The 22,008-nt window shown below is 36.3% G+C and overlaps 1 protein-coding gene across 1 annotated transcript in view; it reads right to left on the reverse strand.

The window, feature by feature from the left end:
* HCN1 (hyperpolarization activated cyclic nucleotide gated potassium channel 1) overlaps positions 1-22,008 on the reverse strand; it is a gene marked incomplete at both ends in the record, with an annotated part of 197,065 nt that overhangs the window by 172,854 nt on the left and 2,203 nt on the right. The window lies entirely within an intron of this gene.

Below are 22,008 nucleotides of genomic sequence, written 5' to 3' on the forward strand. Positions count from 1 at the left end.
GTTTATATAACTAAAACCAATGTCTAGTCCTGTTCAGAAGTGCTTTAGCAATACAATATTTTTTTAAGGCTTCTATCCAAATGGAAACTCAAATATCTAACAGATAACATATTAAATTTAAGTACCTCTTTGTAAATGTAATCATACCATTACACTGCTGGAATAAAATTACAGGAGGAGAAAAAAAGCACTGAAGCAAAAAATAGAAACAAAAATTAGATAACAACAAAACCTTTATCCAGTTTTACAACCTGAACTGAACTTTCATATATTTTTACAACCTCATAGTCTATCTTCTTCCAGAGCTAGCGAAGAAGTCTGGGCAATAATAGCTGCCAATTTGCATAGTATAAAATGGCTACTGCATTTCACCATTTTGCTCCAGAAGTATCCAAAGGCTCTGCTCTAACACTCTTAAAATGCTGCTAATGGTGCTTGATACAGACGGTAAAGAGCCAGACTCCTAACTTTAGTATCTATTATAGAAACAGTGAGTAAACCTACCTGTTATACAGAATATGTATCCACCCTGGTGGAAGATTTCCAAGCGATGGCAGTATATACCAAACAGATTTTAAGAAAATTATGGTAACTCCTAAATGGTAAATTGTCGAGGAAAATTATGCTTGCTCAATAGAAGAACTGCAACTGAATTTGAGAAAGCCTGCATCCGGTGTATGACCTCTTGTTCTGCTTGAGAATGTGATCTGTTTCAACTAAACTTGGTTTGGAGAGGCACAGAAACCAATCAACAACAGCTCCTCATGGACTTGTTAGACCTTCTAGAAGACTGGAGTCAGCAATGGCTCCACAAGTATCTCCCTGCTCCAGAGGACATACGCAGGGCCCTACGCAGTCAACATGGGATGGACATGTCACCAGCACACCACTCCAGCACTGACTTCCAGGCCACTTACGCCAAACTAGCACCAGCCTTCTGCATACAGCAAATACCCTTATCTTGGTAAAGGTTCTTGGCAATTAACAAAAATAATTGTTTAACTGGCCACAAAAAGTTTCAGAACCACAAGTTTAGTTTTTGCTTGACTTGTGTCAAGTATATGGATTGCATCAGATTCTAAGGATTGCTTCTTGTACTAACCAAATGATCCAGGTTTATAAATTCCCTTTATGTCATGTTTATCCATGAAAATATGTCTGAGTTTACAAATTGCTGATCTAAGAACACAATAATTAACTGTAACTTTAAAATACACTACAAGAAGAGTAACATAGGATTGAGAGTGGCAAAAGAATACTCAGTTTAAAAATCCTTTATTCCAAGATAAACCTACAGAGATTGGGCTTGCCTATCATTTGAGAGCGTAGATGGCAAAGTACCTTTAACTGGTACTTAAAGAGTTGCATGGAATAGACTTTATAAGTAATTGCCTGCATACCACAATGTGATTTATGTCTTACACATTTTCAATCTTAGAATAACTGTGAATACTAAGTCCTATAAATATTCCATTTTTCCAGACTGTATGTATTTTTGCTTAACATGTATGGCATTCATAATAACTGCACTGTATTTGGGAAAAAACTTTCATATTTCTCTTACCTTTCTTAATTCATGCATTAGGCTTCTTCCTGAGCTAGATTCCTTTTCAGTGATCTAGGAATTACCATGGAGAAAGAATCTCTAAATTCATATATCACTGCTACTATGATCTACAGGCATGACTACCACAAACACTTTTACAGTGTTATCGAACAAAACTGTTCCAAGAGAAAAAATGTCTCCAAGGAATCCTGAAAATGACTGGAAAACAACTGAGAAATAATCGCAAGAGGTGTACTTGTATCTGTGCTTCACTAAGCAAAGCATTGCTTGATTTCAGATTGACCTTTATGTTTCACCAGCACAGGGGGCAGTTATGCAACAAAGGCTAACCAAAGCTGCACAACAGCCAGCCACCCAGCCAACATAAAACATAATACAGAACCAGGTGTTTTTATCCTAAAGTAATCGCAGTTTAAAGGATCATTATGTACTGTGATTATGCAAAACACACTGGAGTTCCTGATGTTGAATGTCAGCAAAAGTGGTAGCATTAGGGCTTCAGTAATAAAGCAAGACTGCATGCGAAGGACTGAGATTGCACTAGTTGTCTATTTTGATTTTAGACCACAACACAGTATAAGCTGATTAGTTAGCAAGAAAAACTCTTATTATATTATGATTTATTTTTCATTTGGAAATGAATCAGATATTTTCTTTTAGGAAAATGCTTCCAAAAGCCATTCTGTTGTCTATGTTATGTGGTATTTTTCTTTCAGGTGAGAAAAACTAGATGCAATTCCTTGTATTGCCCTTCTGTGACCTGTGCAGAGAAAGTAATACAATGCGTTCCTTGCCTACTGGTTTGGAACATCCTACTATGCATGAAACCAAGAGCAAGCTGAAAAGCTTCAAAAGATGGTTCAGGGAGCTGCCTTTGAGACACGGAAGCTGCTCTTTGTTGCAAACAGGTTTTAGCATTAGTTATTTTTACTATTTCACACACACACACCCTGTCCAGTGAGTATGGTTTCAAATTTAAAACTTCCAATCTCAGAGTTACCGGTTTATATAAGGTGTTGTAAAATGCTGACAAAAAGCAAGGAAGAAATAGGCCTATGACATAAAATTTTCAAGAATTAGATTAAAAAAAAAAAAAAAAAAAGAAGAGCCTGGAGAGATTCAGAGCTCATAACAGGAGGCAAGAACTGACCTTAGCCCTACAGCAAATAGCTATGGAGCTTACTCTTCTGAAGCTAACTCTGTACAGCTACTACTAGTTGATACTAACTGAAGATACAGAGGTCAGCAACACACCAAACTATTGCTGAAACCTTTTAAATGCTTCTGGATGACTCAGAAGCTTACTATCTCTAGGTAAAAAAGTCTTCAAGGATTACAAAAAAACTGGCTTGAGGTATATTTTTTCTAAATTATAAAGAGTAATTTATAACAAAAAAAAAAAAAAGAATTTAAAAAAATTTTAAAAAGGCATGCTAATTAATTACTTTGGAATTCCTAAATAAAACTAGCTGGATTCTGAGCCTTCTTTCAGTGATCATTTTGCTCATAATTTTTCTACTATACTTTCAAAAACTTATGGTATAACATGACGCTTTTTACAGCCCTGGAACATGGTGCTGAAGCTTTGGGGTTTATTTATTGCCACAGGCTATCCTGGATAGGATGAACAGTCTGTTCAAAATGAGTGCCTAGGCAAGCAGCGATAAAGAACTACTTAGTATTAATTAATCAACCTTTATACTAAGCTTAATAATGTAAGGCACTATGAATTCTAATGGGCATTTTATTTTCCACTTTATATATCTAACCGAGAGAAAACTGAGCCTTAAAAAAGGAAATTTCAGCTCTAGATTAGAATCATAGAATCATAGAATAGTTAGGGTTGGAAAGGACCTTAAGATTACCTAGTTACAACCCCCTACCATGGGCAGGGACACCTCACACTAAACCATGTCACCCAAGGCTCTGTCCAGCCTAGCCTTGAACACCATCAGGGATGGAGCATTCACAGCCTCCCTGGGCAACCCATTCCAGTGCCTCACCACCCTTACAGTAAAGAACTTCTTCCTTATATCCAATCTAAACTTCCTCTGCTGAAGTTTTAACCCGTTACCCCTTGTCCTATCACTACAGTCACTAACGAAGAGTCCCTCCCCAGCACCCTTATAGGCCCCCTTCAGATACTGGAAGGCTGCTATGAAGTCTCCACGCAGCCTTCTCTTCTCCAGGCTGGACAGCCCCAACTTTCTCAGATTAATTTTTTGCTACAGAATTTGCTACATATGCAGCTGGGTAAAAAGTAGTTCAGATTTGCTTTCTTTAATGTTTCCTGGTTGCTGCCCATTGACACAGCACAGCAGTCTCAATGCCTCTGTGTCAGCGTAGTCTGATGGACAACTGGTGCACCCATACTGACCCAGCAGAAGTTGTCAGTGGTCTCACTAGCCACCTAGCAGAGTGAACAGCACCTCAATGGCACTAAGCACTGTGACCTGAGGCTACAGAACAGTCAGGGCTTTGCTTAAGATTAAGTTTTCCAAGTTTCCAGAAAGATCATTAAAGTCTGACTAGTTAATAAAAAAGAGCAGAACATATAAGTAAAATCTAATGAAATACAGTCACGAATACTCATGAGCTATATAATAAATTAGACGGTCTTTGAAAAAGATATCAATTCGTTTGTAAATTATCTTTTAAACCAAAGCTGATGTATCTGAAACATGATTACACTCTACACATTCAGAGAATCAAGAACTGTAAAAATTTTCACAAGCTTCCCATGGAAAACTTGCCTCCTCTTTAGTTAAATATTTTGATTGACTAGCAGATGCTCAGTGAAATGACTGACTTTTTCTACCTCACCTTCAAACACTGCTTTATTCCTTTTGCTTTCATGCATCACCAGTTTACCTAATGGAGAAATCAATGTTCTATATCGAACAAAACAATCTTAGCAGAAATAACAGTGATTTAAAACTTTACTACAATGCACTGTAACAAGCACTGAACTTGGTATTATCCACGTCAGAATCTGATTCTAATAGGACACACCATCTTTCTCTGGTTGTGCAACTACGTTATGCTTTTACTAAAACAGAGCAAAGCTAGGCCTGAAAACATCTGCAATATGCAGATATTACTGGGATGTGTTGGAAATGACAGGGGAATGCAGAAAGAGAGGGTTCTTCGTGATTGCACAGGTGTCTGAAAGCTTGGAAGCTTTCTGATAAATCACCACCATATATTTTTTCACAACCTGAAAGTGAGGATATCCCCTTCTGCCCAGCTATCTGTTTTCATTCTGCCCATCTGTCTCTCTCTTATACAGAAACACATCTAATGAAAAACATGCTGCTTCTGGGAAAAAACATACAAAGTATGAAATTCCTTCTATTTTAACAAGAAGTACTGAATTCAACATCCTCCATGGAAAAAATTCTGTTTAAATGTTGCAAATTTGTTGCAGAGTGCTTCTGTGATTTTCAATCAGTAGCAATTTTTTTATTTTAAGAATTCAAATGTAGAATTTCCTGTAACCTATCTGTGTGATCACATTAATACAAATGCATTAAAATGACTAGTGAAGTGTCACTTCCTTACATTGGCCAGTTCTGTGCTAGCAAACAGGTTTTTTCTGCAGTTGTGTTGTCATTCTGTACACAGGTAAAATTTTCCCCGTTTGAATGTATTTAATTTCTCAAAGCTTTAGAAAGACAAAATGTTGGGGTTTTTTTGTTTTGTTTTTAAAAATTTAACTATTCTCCTTAAATTTTTGATTTACATTCTTTAATCTCCTCTTATTTCCATTTCAACAGCTTTTAGCTTGTGTTAAGTGAACACAAACAAGGAATATTGCAAGCCTGAAACAGAGTACCTTTCATGCCTAACCCCTTTTCATTGTAAAGCACACACTGCAGTAGAGTACTAACAGTATCTCCTACACTTCAAGTGCATAAATATTCGTAAGTAGAAGCCTGCGACTCTTTCTCAGGTGAAAATTTCAGCTCTATTCACCCTATTTCAGCTCTGTTTCAACTCTATTCAGAATATTTGCTATTCTTTTTTTAATTTAAAACATATCAAGTTTAATAAACTTCCATTAACCTCACAGGTAATCAACTGAAGCAGCAGCAGGACTTTCTCTACCTGTCTGAGACTGGTCAGTCATTGATGAGGTAGAGGCTGATCTTCTGAAAATTCAGTTTCCCTGCCTGAATTATGAGCAATGCTGGACCTGGGAATTTTCAAACTTAACGATTTCATTCTGATTCAGAATGAAAGAGATTAAAAAAATAAAATAAGAGTGAAGTTTTCAGACTCTCAGAAATCTTCATTTGATTTCAGACTAATAGTGAAGTCTTTTACTTCGTTTAGTAATACATAGAGATTCAATTAATGTGCCTTGTCCCTATCTTTTTACTAGTGACATAACTTCCTACCTCATAGCAAAAAAAACGAATTCAAAGAGAGATTAGTAAAATTCAGCAATACTGTCTTCTTTTTGACATAGCCATAGAACATGCCTAAAAATTACAAACTTGGACATTTTCAAATACACTTCATGAGCTTCATCTGATAACTTAATACACTTAGGAAATTTGCAGTTTGTTGCTCAGTTATGGTTCTATGCACAAGGCAGATGATTAGATAAATGCAGCCCTCAGGGGACTTGATCAGAGCCCAGTGAAGCCAACGAACAGCCATTTACTACTTTCAAAAGACTTTGGTTACAGCATTTGGTTAAGTTCAAAGCCTGAGTGCTTCAAAGGTTTGATTACTAGAAAAGAAGATCACAGTCCCATCCACAAAAAGTGACTGTAACATTAATAAATTAACATTCCTCCTTTTTTTTTTTTTTTCAAGGGACTCAACTAATACTTAAGCAGTGGACATTTCATCAAAAGATTTTTAATTCTTGGTACACATGCAATAGCTTCTGTCTAAAGTTGTTATAATACTTCCTATGCATTACCAAATAAAGTCGCAGATTTCTAAGAAGCAAAGTTACAGAAGTAACTTTGCCCTCATTGCATACGGGAAAGGAAGAAGGAGAAGACAAAGATAAATTTATATATTACAGCAATATTATTTAACAATGAGTCTCTTTGGTTTTAGACAATAATCCTTTACCACAAGTGCTTGATATGTGTAGCTTTTCCTAAGGAGAACCTTATTAAGCTACAGTAGAAAGAATCAAAGCCTGACTTCCACTTAACCTTGGGCAAGAACAGTGCACCACTGTCAGTGGAGCTCTGATACTGGCTTTATCACTCCCGCATCTTCACACACTTCCTCCCTTCGTCATCCCTATTCCTCAGTTAAAAAGCAGGGTAGTGCTCCTGTCCAGATAGCTACCAGCTTGAAAAATGTGTTGATGAAGTGTCAGGACTCACAAATGAGTTTTCTCCTGGAAAATGCTGAATCTGTCTATGCTGACCTGTATGCTAATCAGAACAGATATATTTCAAATCATCAAGATTGCTTCTGCACCAACACGTGTCACAGCAGAAGTAATCTGTCTTCCTCAAATTTACCTCTCCGCGTTCAAACTGTTAGACCACAGCCTCTCAGTATCAGGCAACATTTTGTGTAGGGACTCCAACAGATTTGTTTCAGTTTCATGCTACCAACTCTCACACCAATTTCAAATTGCCACATACTGATTCTTTAAGTATGAGCAAGTTTATGCAGTGTATCACCGAATATACGCATTGACATTCTCAAATTAGAAATGACCACTTTACAGGCATGAGAAAAAGTTTGAAAGAGACAGATCTAAAAATATTTCAGCTGCAACATAATCTCGTATCTCATGTTGGAACACTTGCATTAATTAAGAATTTTGTAGTGACAGTAACTTTAAGAGTGCCATTTAGAAACATGACATTTAGGATGCCTCCATACAAAGTAAAAATTCAGAGGCTTAAATTGGAAGAAGCCTTCTGTAATTCTTCTCAACAAAGCATCGTGTGAGAAGGAAGGTAACCTAACCTACACCCCCTTGCAAAACTAAGAAAGCCAGACAATATCACCTAATATTCTTCCTTAATAGATTTTTTTTTTTTTTCATTAAGCCAATTTAATCTCTCAATTATCAGTGCAATTTTTGAAGTTTCTGCTGATGGGGAAAAGTCCATTTTCTCTATTCATCTTCAGAGAAGGAGATGATGGGGAAGAAACTGCTCAGTAGTTATTGACAGACCTCAGTCATGGAGTTTGGTAAGGAGACTGGCCTGTGACGACCAAACAAGATGGGACAATTTTTTTTTTTTTTTTTTTTTTTTGAGGTGAAAACCTCTGACAAAAAAAAAAACAAGACTAGGACCATCAACTTGGCTCAGGTAACACACTGAGATTTTTGGTATTTGACATATATACTACTAACAATTTCATTCTGAAATTGTAAAGTAAAATTGGCTTCATGTGAGTGGCTAAAAAAGTAAAAGTATAAACTGGCTTCATGTGTGTAACTGCACAAAGACACAGAATGTTCAGACAAGCAGCTTCAAACACAAATTTTTATTTACTAGAATTTTGTGTATCATTTCTTGAAAAACTTTATTGGAGGCAAGACTGGGCTTTATGTTCAAACTGAAAAAAAAAAAAAAAAGAGGTAATCTTCAAAGTCATGAAGGGAAAAATCAGAGATGCGAAAAAGTATGAAAGAACTATAGATAGGTATGAAAAAAATTGATGGATTATACATGCAGACTTTGTACTCCTACATAATGAGTGAAAACAAATATACATGAGTGAATATTTATAGACCTCTTCTGACTCTACACAGATGTACATGACTCTAATGCAGAACAAGTAATGGAAACTGATCTTTGGTTCCAGAGCCTATGTTTCTTCAAATATAAAAATAAGTACTGAGATTTCAACCCTCTAAAATAAGTGGAAGTACTGTTTTAAGAATTAGTAAGTCATTCCATTGTAATACGTACCAATATTGTGTAAACAATTTGCTTCAAAAAGTAATTTAATCTAATTAAAATATTTATGTATTTAAGAAATTATATTAATTTGTGTTTGTTCTGAAAATAACACAAGAAACTGAGGAACTGGTGTTCAAATCAAATCAAACTTATCATTCTCTTCACTTTTCCTTATCCTTTGATGAAAAAGGATTAAAATCTATTTCACATGCTTTTTAGAAAAGCACAGGAAAAAGATCAAATTTAAAATGGAGCAACATGATAAGTAATTAGGGTCATGTCATGGCTATCCCCCTTTTGCAAAACAGCTCCATACCATACCAACTCCTAAAAAAATCCATTTGACTTTCCTAATCTATCTGCGGACAGCTGAGCCCAGGATTTCCCGTGTCTCAGGAAAATTCATTATCCTCAAGGCATACTGTGTCTCCTGAAGTGTGGTACACTGCTGACATGTTCTCTTTCCCTAAACAAACATAAATTAGAGTAAGAACCAAAAGCTTCTTCCCAGGGAAAGCAACCACTTGACTGGAGAGGTGTTCTCACTTTTATGCTCCATTAAAGCAGAACTCTAAGAGGTGGTGTTGTTATTGAAAGTATCCATGCCTGAAGTGCTATGCAAATTAAAAGTACAGGTTCAGATCCTCTCCAGCATAAAAAGGGAAATCACTCTGCACTTACAACATCTGGGCTGAATGGTTTTGATTCCCGTGCAGGAGCAGAAGACATTCAGGTACGTGCTCAAATATACACACTCAAAATTGTGTTAGTATGATTATTGATTTGTTATTATATTATTAATTGAATTCATTATATTAATTCATCTAAAATATCAACTAATTGAAAAAACAATGCACACAACACAGAATATTTTAAGAAATGGAAGAAGTAATCTTCCACAAGCTTGCTTATACTTTTCCACATGTATATTCATTACGTATCCCTTTTTACAGGGTGAAGCTCTGCAAGTGGGAAGAAGTATGCTCAACTGGGAAGTTTGGTGTTTAGTTTTACCATTATTTGTCAAAACATAATTTCATATTTCATACACTAAAACACCTGTCTCTACCAGAAATAAAATGCAGATCCTGCAGATTTCTCCTTCCACCAGCCACATTCAGAAATCTCCACCTTGTTCATTATTCAGCATTGAAACCTCTCTGCTAGCCATTTGCCTTTCACAGTATCTAAGCAGATGCAATGTAATTTCAACATTTCTTTAAAATTTCCCAATTTACATACTGCACATTCCAGTCTTAACATCCTTCTGACAGCATGACGCTCTGCCTGCATTGCCAAAACAAATCAGCTAATTATGCAGCTAGACAGAGCAGTGATCAGATAGACCTGATATTCACTGTTTAAAACAAAAAGGAAAACCCAGAAAGGCAAACAAGAAAGACAATACATAATGTTTAAGGATGTTCTAGTTATTTGCCTAAGTAACCATGATCTTGTTCCTTTTACCTCTGCTTCTCTCACCATCTTTTCATGGTATTTACCCTCTAACACTCCAGAAAGCTCCATGCAAGTAGGCCTGAGCAAAACCCACTTACTGCTGCTGCTAACAGCTTAGCAAAGTGTGGATGTTTGAAATACAAACAAAGTTTCTGAGATGTAAAATCTGTCTCTGGCATTTATGAACTTCCTCAGTGTAATGGAAAGTGACTGCTGAATGACCCTTTCGTAATTTAATTCAATATAAGGAAAAAAGAATTCTTTTTTTTTTTTTTCTTTCTGTCTTGGAATGGCTTTGGTTACTTTTAAAAACATGATCAAATGCCTTAAAAAAAAAAAAAAAAGTAAGAAAAAACCCTCATCAACAAAATATTCTATGTATAGTTATTTATTACATAGTTTTTTGATCCTCAAAACAGGAGATAATCTGGAATATCAAGCACTCCAAGAGATTGTTTTTACATACAAAGAGGCCTTTTCTCCTGCTAGTACACCTCTGTCAGAAGCAGTACTGCAGGTCACATCCATCGCTTGGCTGCATTTAAAAAACAAGGTTCCACTATATTTTGTTACAGTTATACACATCATCTGAAGTAGATGGTCAAGATTCTTTCTTAAAACCAGCATGCATTAAATTTACAAACTATGTGTTGAAAGTACCTATTGAATTATGGCAGATTATTGGCATAAAATGCATTTGTTGATTATTTTGTTTTAATTTAGTCATGTGAAATGGTTGTTGAGTCACTGGAAGATATTTGTTATGAATGCACGGATTAATTTAGAATTTTTTTCTATATTCATTGAGACGAAACCATTTAAAGCAAAGTTGGCAAAGAAAATACGTTTATTAGATAAGGGGCTTTCTCCCCCAAAGTTGACTTCATTTTTTACACAAAATTAAAAAAAAAAAAAAAAAAAAAAAAGATGAAGTCACTTTAAGCTTCAGAAAAACATGCCAGTTTCCAACTTGAAAAATAAAAGATTGATAAAGATATTAAGATCTGAAAATTTGTTCAGACTTAACCACAGGCTTTGCATATGCTTCACCTATAAATATTTATCAGAATATAAAAGGGAATTATTCAATAATCTACTTCTCTACTCTACATTTTGGTAGAGTGTTTTGTTTTTTACAGTTGAATTTGAAGTCTCTTGGTACAAGAATTCTCCCTTCTTCAAGCGTTTAACTGAAGTAGTCCATATTATTAATGACAGCACAGCCCTCATGCTGCTCCCAAGATCAGCCACAGTACAGGTTAAGGGTGACAGTGGAAAGTGTTTGCCCACAAGTAAAGTTGCCTATAATCACAGCCACTGATAAGCTGCTCTAAAATAAGCACTCAAAGAAACTTTGAGGATCTATGACCTCAACTATTAACAACAGCAAAAATACCAAGGAAGCTATTTACTCCCATACAGACAGATGACTGTTGCTTCGATACAGCAAAACAAAAAAGCTTCCATTTACTGCGGTGAATAAAACACCAGATGTCCATCTTTATCTTCTATCCCTATTCAGTCAAAATGAAGTTGTCTAAATATAATAAATAGGTTTCTGGCTTCCAGCAAATGAAAACATTTTACTTTGGAGATCTCAGAAGAGGTTTTAGCCACAAGCCAATATTCGTCAGAAAGACAAAATATAATTTAGCCAAATATTTATGTGTCATTTGTGGAGGACAGTGAGTTATGAACTCATAAAGCATGTTTAAGCTAAAGATGTGTAATAATTAGAACAGCCAAATAGATCTTAATAATTCATTGTTGGATAACAGCAAGAAACTGAGAGGAAAAATGATTAATAGAACTTTTCCTCATAATTTCAGAAAATATATTGATCTGTAAACTACAAATCAAAATATATGATATGACAGAATCGGAACATGAAGTGTGTTCAAATTACTGTGATATGCCAGTTCTGCAAATGCACAGCATCAGTGGATGACATTTTTTAAAAATCAGTTTTACCATTTATGGCTAGAATTCTGAAAGATGTTCAGGCACAGAGTCCAGATGCTTACGAGTATGTAGGTCCCTAGCTCATTCTGAAATCCAAAGATAGACAGGCTCCTGACTTCCATCTTGGATCATCATCTAACATCCTATAAACTTGCACACTCTGTGCAGAGCACTGGGTAAAAATTACATATTCAAAGCCATTCCAGAAATTGAAAAGTTTGTGCTGGAAACACGAAATCAAGTTAAATATCATACTCCTTTTGCTCACTTTGCTAGTGGCATAAAATCAGTATGTACAGTCAATGTTAAGACGAGCTGCTATTCAATGACAGTTCATGGAATTACAAGTCAGTAGTCCCAGCGGGAACATCTGCCACCATTTTACACAGATTCATAGTACCTGAACTCCTGGACTATAAAACTAGCTCTCCTTCCCTGAAGCAAATCTGAACTATTTCACACTGTGAGGAACAAGTGTGGGAGTGGAAGTTCACTGCAGCTCTTCTACCCCTTCCACAGAAAGATAAATTTGGTCTAGCCTGTGGAGAATGTAAAAGTTCGCTACAGCTTAGAAACGATAGAAACAACCATAGTCACATCCAGCAGTGTTCATAGTCAGGGAAACAAGGGGGGTAGTGGAAGTTGCTGAACAATGCTGACATGTTGAACAGTACTGAAGGAGTACTCCTTGGACCTGTCTTGATAAGAATCACCTCTCAACAACACAAAATTAGCATGCATGTGGATGACAGAGCACCACAAAACAGCAGACTGCAGGAAAATCTGCCTTTAGGAAACAAAAACAGAGGAGAGTTTAAACGGAAGCAAGAAATTTTAAACTCACAGCTAATACCTTTAAATAGCAAACTAAACCCAAAGGCATTTAACTGGCTCAGTCATGATTTATGTTGCATTTGGTTCACACAGAGCTAAGAAATATACATGTGAAATAACACAATTACTTATATGGTCCTGGACTTAATTCTTCTCAACATCAAAAAGATTGAAATGGTTTTTCAGATTTCTCCTGCCATTTCAGAGAGATCAGCCACCATGATAAATTCACTACTTCAATAATGCACAATAAAAACACGTACAAATCCTATTCTTTTCAACACCCAGCAGTGTATCGCTTCATTTAATATACTATCCCAAATTTTAAAAAACAGTGTTATGTGAGTAAACCATGTATTTTAGATGTTTACCTAAAGAATGCATTAAATTAAAAGTCACTTTTGGTCTTGCAGGCCCCTAAATTAGGTTACTTATCTCTCAGTTGTCCCATACATTTAATGTCTATTGCTTAATAAGCCATCAGATTTCAAACATTTTGATTTTCACCCTTTTTAAATGCTTTGGTAGATGCCTATCTTCTGGCAGTGCTTACTCTTGATACCACACTCCCTTTATATTACAGAACTATGTTTCTTATATCTTTAAGGTAATAGATGTACGCCACACTAGAATTCCCAAGCTGGCAATAAACGGGCTGAGGGGACAATTTCAGCAAAGTATCTTGTTATTAGATCTACAGTAACAGCATGTTCAATTTCATCATGTTAGCTTTTGCTAACTTTTAAACGAGAAATGTAAGTTCCCTTTAGATGGACTTCACTACCTGAAAATCATACCATAAAAAATGCTATAAATAAAAGACAGAAAAATCAGGATTCAGTATTTAGGGAGTCATCTAGATGACAGTTTCCAGGAAAATGGACATGCAGCTCTGAAAAAAAAGGCCATCTCTGAAGTATACTTGGTAAGCTGTATAACAAGAAAGGTACCAGTAATGAACTGAAGCTTGAGGTATACAAATGATTTATTTTACCACCTTTTTTTTTTTTTTTTTTTTTTTTTTTTTTTAAAGATTGTGTCTAACAGACTAATCCTAGTTGGGATAGAAAATCTCTGTGCTACTACTGAGCTTGTCTGGTGCTAAAGACAAGGTGAACCACAGTGACAGGCAAGCTTGGCTGTTACCTTCACTGAGAAATCAAGTGCAAACAAGACCATATGCATCCATTACAAGAAACCTGTAGCCCAGGATGTATGTGGGGAACCCAGAAGCTTGCAACTGTATACTCTGAGGCAGTAGTAATACATTTTAGCAGGCGGTATTACCTACCACTGGTTTCATAGTAATTTCTCTACCAGACAGAAATCGTTAAGTCCTCCTGGAATGAAAAAACAGAAAAAAGCCACTCAGGAGCCTGATGGAAAACCTTTCAGTAGTCATGTGACAGCTTGACTGCATTCCAGAAGAGTGTGAACTAGATGATATTCAGGTCCTTTCCAACCCTAACCGTTCTAGGATTCTGTGATTCTATGATCTCCATGGTTTTGCAACTCTACATTTATTCCATCTTCTAGGTAGAGTTGGACAGATCTTACTCTATGTATGTTACAAAAGTTTTGCATATTTTCTCTAGTTTGACCTGGAGAAAGCTATAATAATTTATCATTAGCATCCTATGGTATATTACCCTAAATTTATTGCAATCTGCAGATTTGCTTAACATAGCAAAACCTCACTGCTTATTGCTGCAGTCATGCCATGAAGAGGTGTTTCATGGAAGTTCTGGTAAATTACTGTAAGATACAACAGAAGCAGCCAGGGAAACATCAGTACAATCATAGAATGGTTTGGGTTGGAAAGGACCTTAAGATCATCAAGTTCCAACCCCCCTGCCATGGGCAGGGGCACCTCACACTAAATCATGTCGCCCAAGGTCCTCTCCAACCTTGAACACCCCCAGGGATGGAGAATTTTCCACTTCTTTGGGCAGCCTGTTCCAGTACCTCATCACCCTCACAGTGAAGAACTTCTTCCTTATATTCAACCTGAACTTCTCCTCTTTAAGTTTTAATCCGTTACCCCTTTTCCTGTGACTACAGTCCCTAATGAATAGTCCATCCACAGCATCTCTATAGCCCCCCTTCAGATACTGGAAGGCTGCTATAAGGTCTCCACGCAGCCTTCTCTTCTCCAGGCTGAACGGCCCCAACTTTCTCTAGTCTGTCTTCATATGGGAAGTGCTCCAGCTCCCTGATCATCCTCATGGCCTCCTCTGGACTTGTTCCAACAGTTCCATGTCCTTTTTATGTTAAGGACACTAAAACTGCACACAGTACTCCAAGCAGGGTCTCATGAGAGCAGATTAGAAGGGCAAGATCATCGCTTTTGACCTGATGGTCATGCTTCTTTTGATGAAGCGCAGGATACGGTTGGCTTTCTGGGCTGCAAGCACACCACTGACGGCTCATGTTCAGTTTCTCATTGACCAGCAACCCTAAGTCCTTCTCTTTAGGACTGCTCTCAATCCATTCTCCGCCCAGACTTTAGGCGTGACTGGGATTGCCCTGACCCAGGTGTAGGACCTTGCACTTGGCTTGGCTGAATTTCATAAGGCTGGCACCTCTCAAGCATGTCAAGATCCTTCTGGATGGCAGACTGAGTTGGATGAAAAAGAGCAACACTACCTAAAAAAAAAAAAAGCCCTGCATTCGAAACAATTTTTATGTATATTGGCTTTTTACGTATATTTATATATATTGGCTATTTTTAACTACATCATTAAAAATCAAACAAATAAACCAAGGGAAAAAAAAAAAAAAAAAGAAAAAAAGAAAGAAGAAAAACAACCTAGCTTTGACTATGAGCATAAAGCAACCTGTGTTTTTTCATTTGAAAACAAAATACCTTAGTTAGAATTTTTAATAAATGACATTTTTAGAGATAGAAAATTCATTGATATCAGCAGCCCACTGAATTCCAACCATGTATCAAGTTATTAATTAAATAAAATGTCTCATTACATAAGATATCCACATAAACAATATAGAAGGTAATGAAGTAAGGTCAAAATCATATTCCTAGCTACATGGGAACTTCACTGGCATAAATAAAAAAGGGTTGAGGTTTGGTTTGGGTTTTTTTAAATATGTAATGGAAGCAAACTGCATTTCTTTTGTAATCACATGAACATTTCTGAACACAAGTATACCCCATACTTATTCCAGCTGCACTGCAAACCAAGTCAATAAGATTACTGCAAAATATCACGCGCATGCCTGAATCTGACTGTCATCAGATTAAAAGATATTAGCAGAGCTAAATGACAATGTCCTTGAGGTAGTACTGACATTGATTCCAGCTGATACAGTTTTTGGTCATTAACATACCTTACTATGTGGCTAGAACAAGCCCTCCAATAATTAGAATTGAATACACCATGATTTTTAAAATTAAATCATGCCTCTGGGAAAGAATCAGGGAATAGACAGCTAAAGGACTTTCAAGCAATTAACGAGTGCTGTACTGTTAGGTTAAAAATTGAACATTGCAAAGTAGGTTAAAAGTTTCCTCTCTCAAAAATTTCATGTTGACATAAAAGATAGCTTTCAGGCATGCTGTTAGGTAAAAGCACAGGTGAGTACAGATATCTCTTCTTTACAACTAAATGAAGTACATTTCTCTACTAATTTTCATATTATACCCTCTCTAAAAGGTATTTTGCTTTCTAGCACCTTCAAACCAAGTCTCTCAAAAGCAGCTGACAAAATTTAACTAAATATTACAATGCAACTGATGTTAGATGGGTAGACAGAAATGCAGAGGTAAAGATGGATAGTTTTTAAATGACCTCTGATTTCATACATCTCTATTTCTGCTACCCCAGGCTGAACAATCAGAAACTGCCCTCAAATTTTAACTTGACTATATAACCACAGAAAAAGCCTGAACAACTTATCAAATGTTATGCAATTTTTATTTAGCTTTGTAGCCACCCAAACCCCCAAACCAAATCCTAAATCCGGACATTTATTTACTAATCCATGCTCTTATATAGTATTCCAATTCACAGTTCCCTCCACATTCTCAAGTCCAAGAAACCTAGTACATAGAAAAACCTTTTACTGACTCAATACTACTATCACTTATTCTGATGAGCTAACAAAGTCCCAGCACACATTCAGAAATAGGAAGTCTTGCTAAAATAATCAATGGGAATAACAGAATCAGTTCTTTTTCCCCATGGGCCCAAGCATGAAGTTGATCTTATGAGATCTAAATTTTGGTAAGTATACACGGAGATAACATTAATCAAGCACTTTTTTCTCACTGCAATCAAAACAAATAGATAACTAAAGAGGAAATCTCATGATCAATATCCCAAGTTAAAGTTTAAAGACTCAACTGTTAGGCGAGTTCTTTAACTTCCCAAAAATATAATCTTCTAGATTACTCACAGGAATTCTGTAACATTTCATTTTGTTTTTTGGCTCGCGGGTTTTTTTAAGCATATCTCAGAATCAAGATGAACATACTTGCCTTTATTAGTTGTGAAGTAGGTGAATATTCTAAAATAAAGCATCTTACGGTGAAAAAAAAAAAAAGGTACTTTGGTATTCCTTCATAGGTGCTGCTAGCAATCTTCAAAACATGCCAGGTTAAATTAAAAGTATCTCAGAGAACCAAGGAATTATTTGTTATGCTTACTGAGCTCTTTCTCTGCTGTAAACTTTATTCTATGTTCAAGTCTGTAACAATTTCGGAAGTTCATGAAATGAACAGACAATTATTCCAGGACTAATGAAACTTAGGAAATGTTCATATGCGAGCTCAAACTATGCAATAGTATTCTCCATTATCTGGAGACTGAAGAATGACTTATCAATAACATGAATTGCTTTCCTAGAACAAAAAAGGCATAATCCTTCCCACATCTTTAGAGGTCCAGAAGGTGAGTGGCTGCTGTACCAACCTCAGGTGGACACAGCTTGCTTTTGTGGTTTTTGAAGAAAATCTTGAAAGGGACAAGATAACGTGGCCCTCATATGCCTGAAAACACAACATACACCTCTACCTATCCATTTTCACTCATACGTACTTACAGCTGGTACAAAGAGAAATGCCAGTAGCAAGCTTTAGTGAACTAGGTTTCATAACAAATGAATCAGTGACAGCCAACATGAGACATTATTCAGTATTAAAAATAATTAAAAACTGAAGATGAAAAACAACCTAATGCACTTCTAGCCTATATTCCACATGAAAGCATTTCCAATAGAGTATTTTGTTGGTGTTTTTTTTTTTTTTTGGTTCTGTTTCCTGAAAGTCTAATTGAAGTATTTGTTGCTCCAATTTTACACAATTACCTCTATGTAATTTCTTTCCTCTTTGTAAAACCCATTTATGCATTTGAGGACTTATCATATTTCTCTTTAGGCTACCTTTATGGAAGTTGCATTTTATCTGGGGAACTATTATAAAGCTTAACACATAACATACTGTAAGGAAGAATTTTCAGACATTATGAATGCATTAATACTACAATTTTATCATTTTATCCTTTGGGTCATTTACAGAAGTAAAGTGCAAAAAATTGTCAGAATGCAAGAAATAAAAAGCCAAGCACTACTAGTCATCTTTTTAAAACTAAATGTTTCTTTGTGTTTCATCATATACGAAGAGTGAATGTTCAGGCAATAGAAACAGTTTAATTGTACAAAGTTTATCTTCAATAGAAACAAAAATTATATTCACCACAACAGTATCAGAAAATGATACAAGAAAGATAGCTCTAGCTAAAACTTGTGTTTCAGTCATAAAAACATAATTCAAATAAAATGGTTTGTGCAAGGAATGTATAATTATGAATCCCTGATTGTCAGTTTATTAGCAAATAATCAGAAGTCCCAATACTGTAAGAGAACCTCATGATAGATCCTGAGCAACAAGCCCGAGAAGACCTTAAACATTCCATGGTTCTGTAGCTGACTACTCTGAGAATCCAAAATTACAGACATTTCATACTCCTACACTACCAGTGACATAATGTATCCATTAAAACCCACACTAATTTGTATCTGATCTATTTAATAAAACCAATATGATTTATATACTTAATTTTGCGTACATATATCTGTATCAATTACATGTAGTATGATACAACACATCTTGTCTTCATGGCACGCAGCATTATCTTCCAACTCTACTGCTCTGTATGAACCTAAGTATGTAACAGCTCACAAACTGATAAATCTCATTAGCTTCAAAGGAGACATTACAGACATGTGACAAAAGAGAAGGACAAAGTGCTTATCCTAAGCTTCTTAAAATATAAATGGTAGGTATAACACGTAGAGTGAAGACCAGTCCCAAAGAAGAACAGATTTTAAACCAATGCACGCACACATTTTATAAATATCTATGTGAGCTGTGCATACAACACACCCAGTCTATCCCATCAGGGTGACAGCTGGTGGTCATATGCAGGTTCAAAAGACAGGTACAAATTAAAAAGAAAAATTTTGCATAAGGCTAATATAGGTTCAAAGTGGAGAGAAGTATAATAAAAAACATGAAGCACAACAGTATGTTGCAATTATGACTTGCAGTTTGGCACATACTTAATTGAAAAATCAAGCTGCGTGTTTGCATGACAACATGGATGGGTTGCTTAAAACTGCAGAAAATAACAGAACGTTTTAAATAGCAACAAACACAAAAATATTCTTCTGTAAGTATCTAGATGTACGCATGCAAATATAATTGTCTTTCACCCTGATTAAAACCTAACATAAAATTTATTTACAAGGTAGCATCGATAAAGCTTTCTACGATTTATAAAGATTTCTATAATAAACTTTATACTCTTACATGATAACCCTCAAATGTGTATGCAAAAATGTTTTGAAACAGGAATGCCACACATTAAAAAAGAAACTCTGGCATACCTTTACGATGCACTGTGCTCTAAAATTTTCTGTTCCAAGTTTCAGAACTAACCCTGATTTTACTCTTCTGTTACTGTTAAAATAAGGTTTTGTGCTACTTGAATAGATGAGAAGTTACCCATAGAGAGTCTCTCCACACAAAATGTCAATAGTTTGTTGCTATTGTTGCAAATCAGTTCATACTTTGTATGCATCTTCACAGGAAAAGGACCTTGAGCACTGCCTGCACTGCTCTTCCTTATCCGCTACCCTGCCAGACAACTTCATATCACAGTCTTACTTCACTTCATCTTGATGCCAATTCAAATTTTTGTCCCCACTTTCAGTCAAAGGCTTTTCTGAAACATCAAACTGAGAGCTGTAACCATCAAAAGTGCAAAGGCTACAGTTACTCAAACACGGATTATTCCCACTCAGTCTCTCTCACACATCGCTATTTCTGGTCAAAAGATTCCTCTTCTGTGTGACTCTGGAGGTAGTAACTCTGTTTTCTTTTTAGACTGCTGACTACACATGCCCTAGGTGCTGCAGTAATAAACCCAAGATTTCTGTGACAGCACAAGTTTCTCTGTGTACCCACAGACAGGGAGGGATGGAGAGGTACAGGGCCGGACCAACAGCCCAGGCACGTGTAAGCAAGCCCTCTGAGCATTAAAGAAAACTGATGTGCAAAAGGACACTGAGTAATTAATCATCTCAAAAATCAGTCATGTTCATTTCCACTAATACCAGAAGGATATTACATATAAAAGTCAACCAAAGCCCATGTCCACCACAACTCTGCTGTGAAATACAGCATCAGAACCATGTGCAGGTGCTCCCATCTCCCACTAGCTTTGTGCTGCTCTCATGAGGCAGCTGCAAGGCCACAGGCTGGATGGGTGATGCGCTCCCACAGGCTCGTTCTTCCACACATGAGCAGGGACGGCCAGAGGCACTCAGTATCTCACAGAAAGCAAGCAGGACTTCAATAAACTCTAACCAAAACACTGATGATAAATTCACTTTTGTGAGTCATGCAATTACACAGAATTGTTGTCCAAGTTTAGAGACGCAGTAATCATGGCTGCGAAGAGATAAACAGAGGCCTTGTGCTGGGTTTGATGTGCATTAGGTGCTCGGTTTACATAACAGCTTCCAAATTAGATATTAACCTCAGAAGACTGGGAAAAGACAACGAGGAACAAAATGGTCCCCTTGTGGAAAAATTATGTAATACTTATTGAATTTAGTTCTCCAAGGGTGTATCTGCCTGATGAAGAGCAAATTCTTCCCTGAAACACAGGCAGGATAGACAGGCATAAAACTAGAGACCGAGCCCTGCCTGGAAGTGAGTAACCTATTCAGAGAGACTGAGTTTACAGACACAGCTTTCACATGCTGTTCATGCTAAAAAAAGGGGGACAGGAGGGCACAAGGATGCTGCCTGCCCCCCGAAACGACACAGCAAAGTATTGTTTGGTGTAGATAAACATAAAAAGCTTTATAAAAATCCTGAGAATGAGGTCAAGAAATATAACCAAAGTATCTCAGCAAATGCACACAAGAATCCAGAACTAGAAAAACAGAAAGAAATGAGAGTATACAGGAACCTGCACCAGAATTTTCCCATGTCTTATGTGGTTAACCCAATATTCTCCTACATATGCCTCTATCCAAAATTTACTCTGATGTCCATTTTCATATGTGCCACAAATACCCTAATAATAGCTACATTTACAAACTTAACTCTAAATCTTTCCACTTGGAAACTGTAAAATACTCAGCCTTTTACCTTTTTCTTGTTAATTTGATAGAAAATTTCGCTCCTTCTCTTGATGATAATCAACACTAAAACAGTGAAATTTGATTACCCCTGTCCTTTTGGATGCTTTAAGGCTTGTCTACATGCAAACATTACATTGTTGAAAAATCATATGCAAAAATTGATAGAAAATTTCGCTCCTTCTCTTGATGATAATCAACACTAAAACAGTGAAATTTGATTACCCCTGTCCTTTTGGATGCTTTAAGGCTTGTCTACATGCAAACATTACATTGTTGAAAAATCATATGCAAAAATAAATCAAAACTCCATTCTTAGATACACATTTATTCTGGGACAGAGACACTGTTAGGAAGCACTCATTAGCATTATCGCAATTCTCATATAGGAAAATAAATAGACTATATACTACAACTTCTTCATCCATTTCTATAAACACTGCCACCCAAAAAAGCTAGTACCATTATACAGTTGTAATTATTTCAGGAGAAACAACACAACCACCTTCTACCTCTCACCAAAACACTACTAATGGCTAAAAAATAGGGTCCAGATCAGGTCACGTCATCCCAAGACTAATGAAAGACTATGATCTTTATTTCAAAAACAAGCACCTC

The sequence above is a fragment of the Psittacula echo genome, assembly GCF_963264785.1.
Source record: "Psittacula echo genome assembly, chromosome: Z".
In the NCBI taxonomy this organism is placed as follows: domain Eukaryota; kingdom Metazoa; phylum Chordata; class Aves; order Psittaciformes; family Psittacidae; genus Psittacula; species Psittacula echo.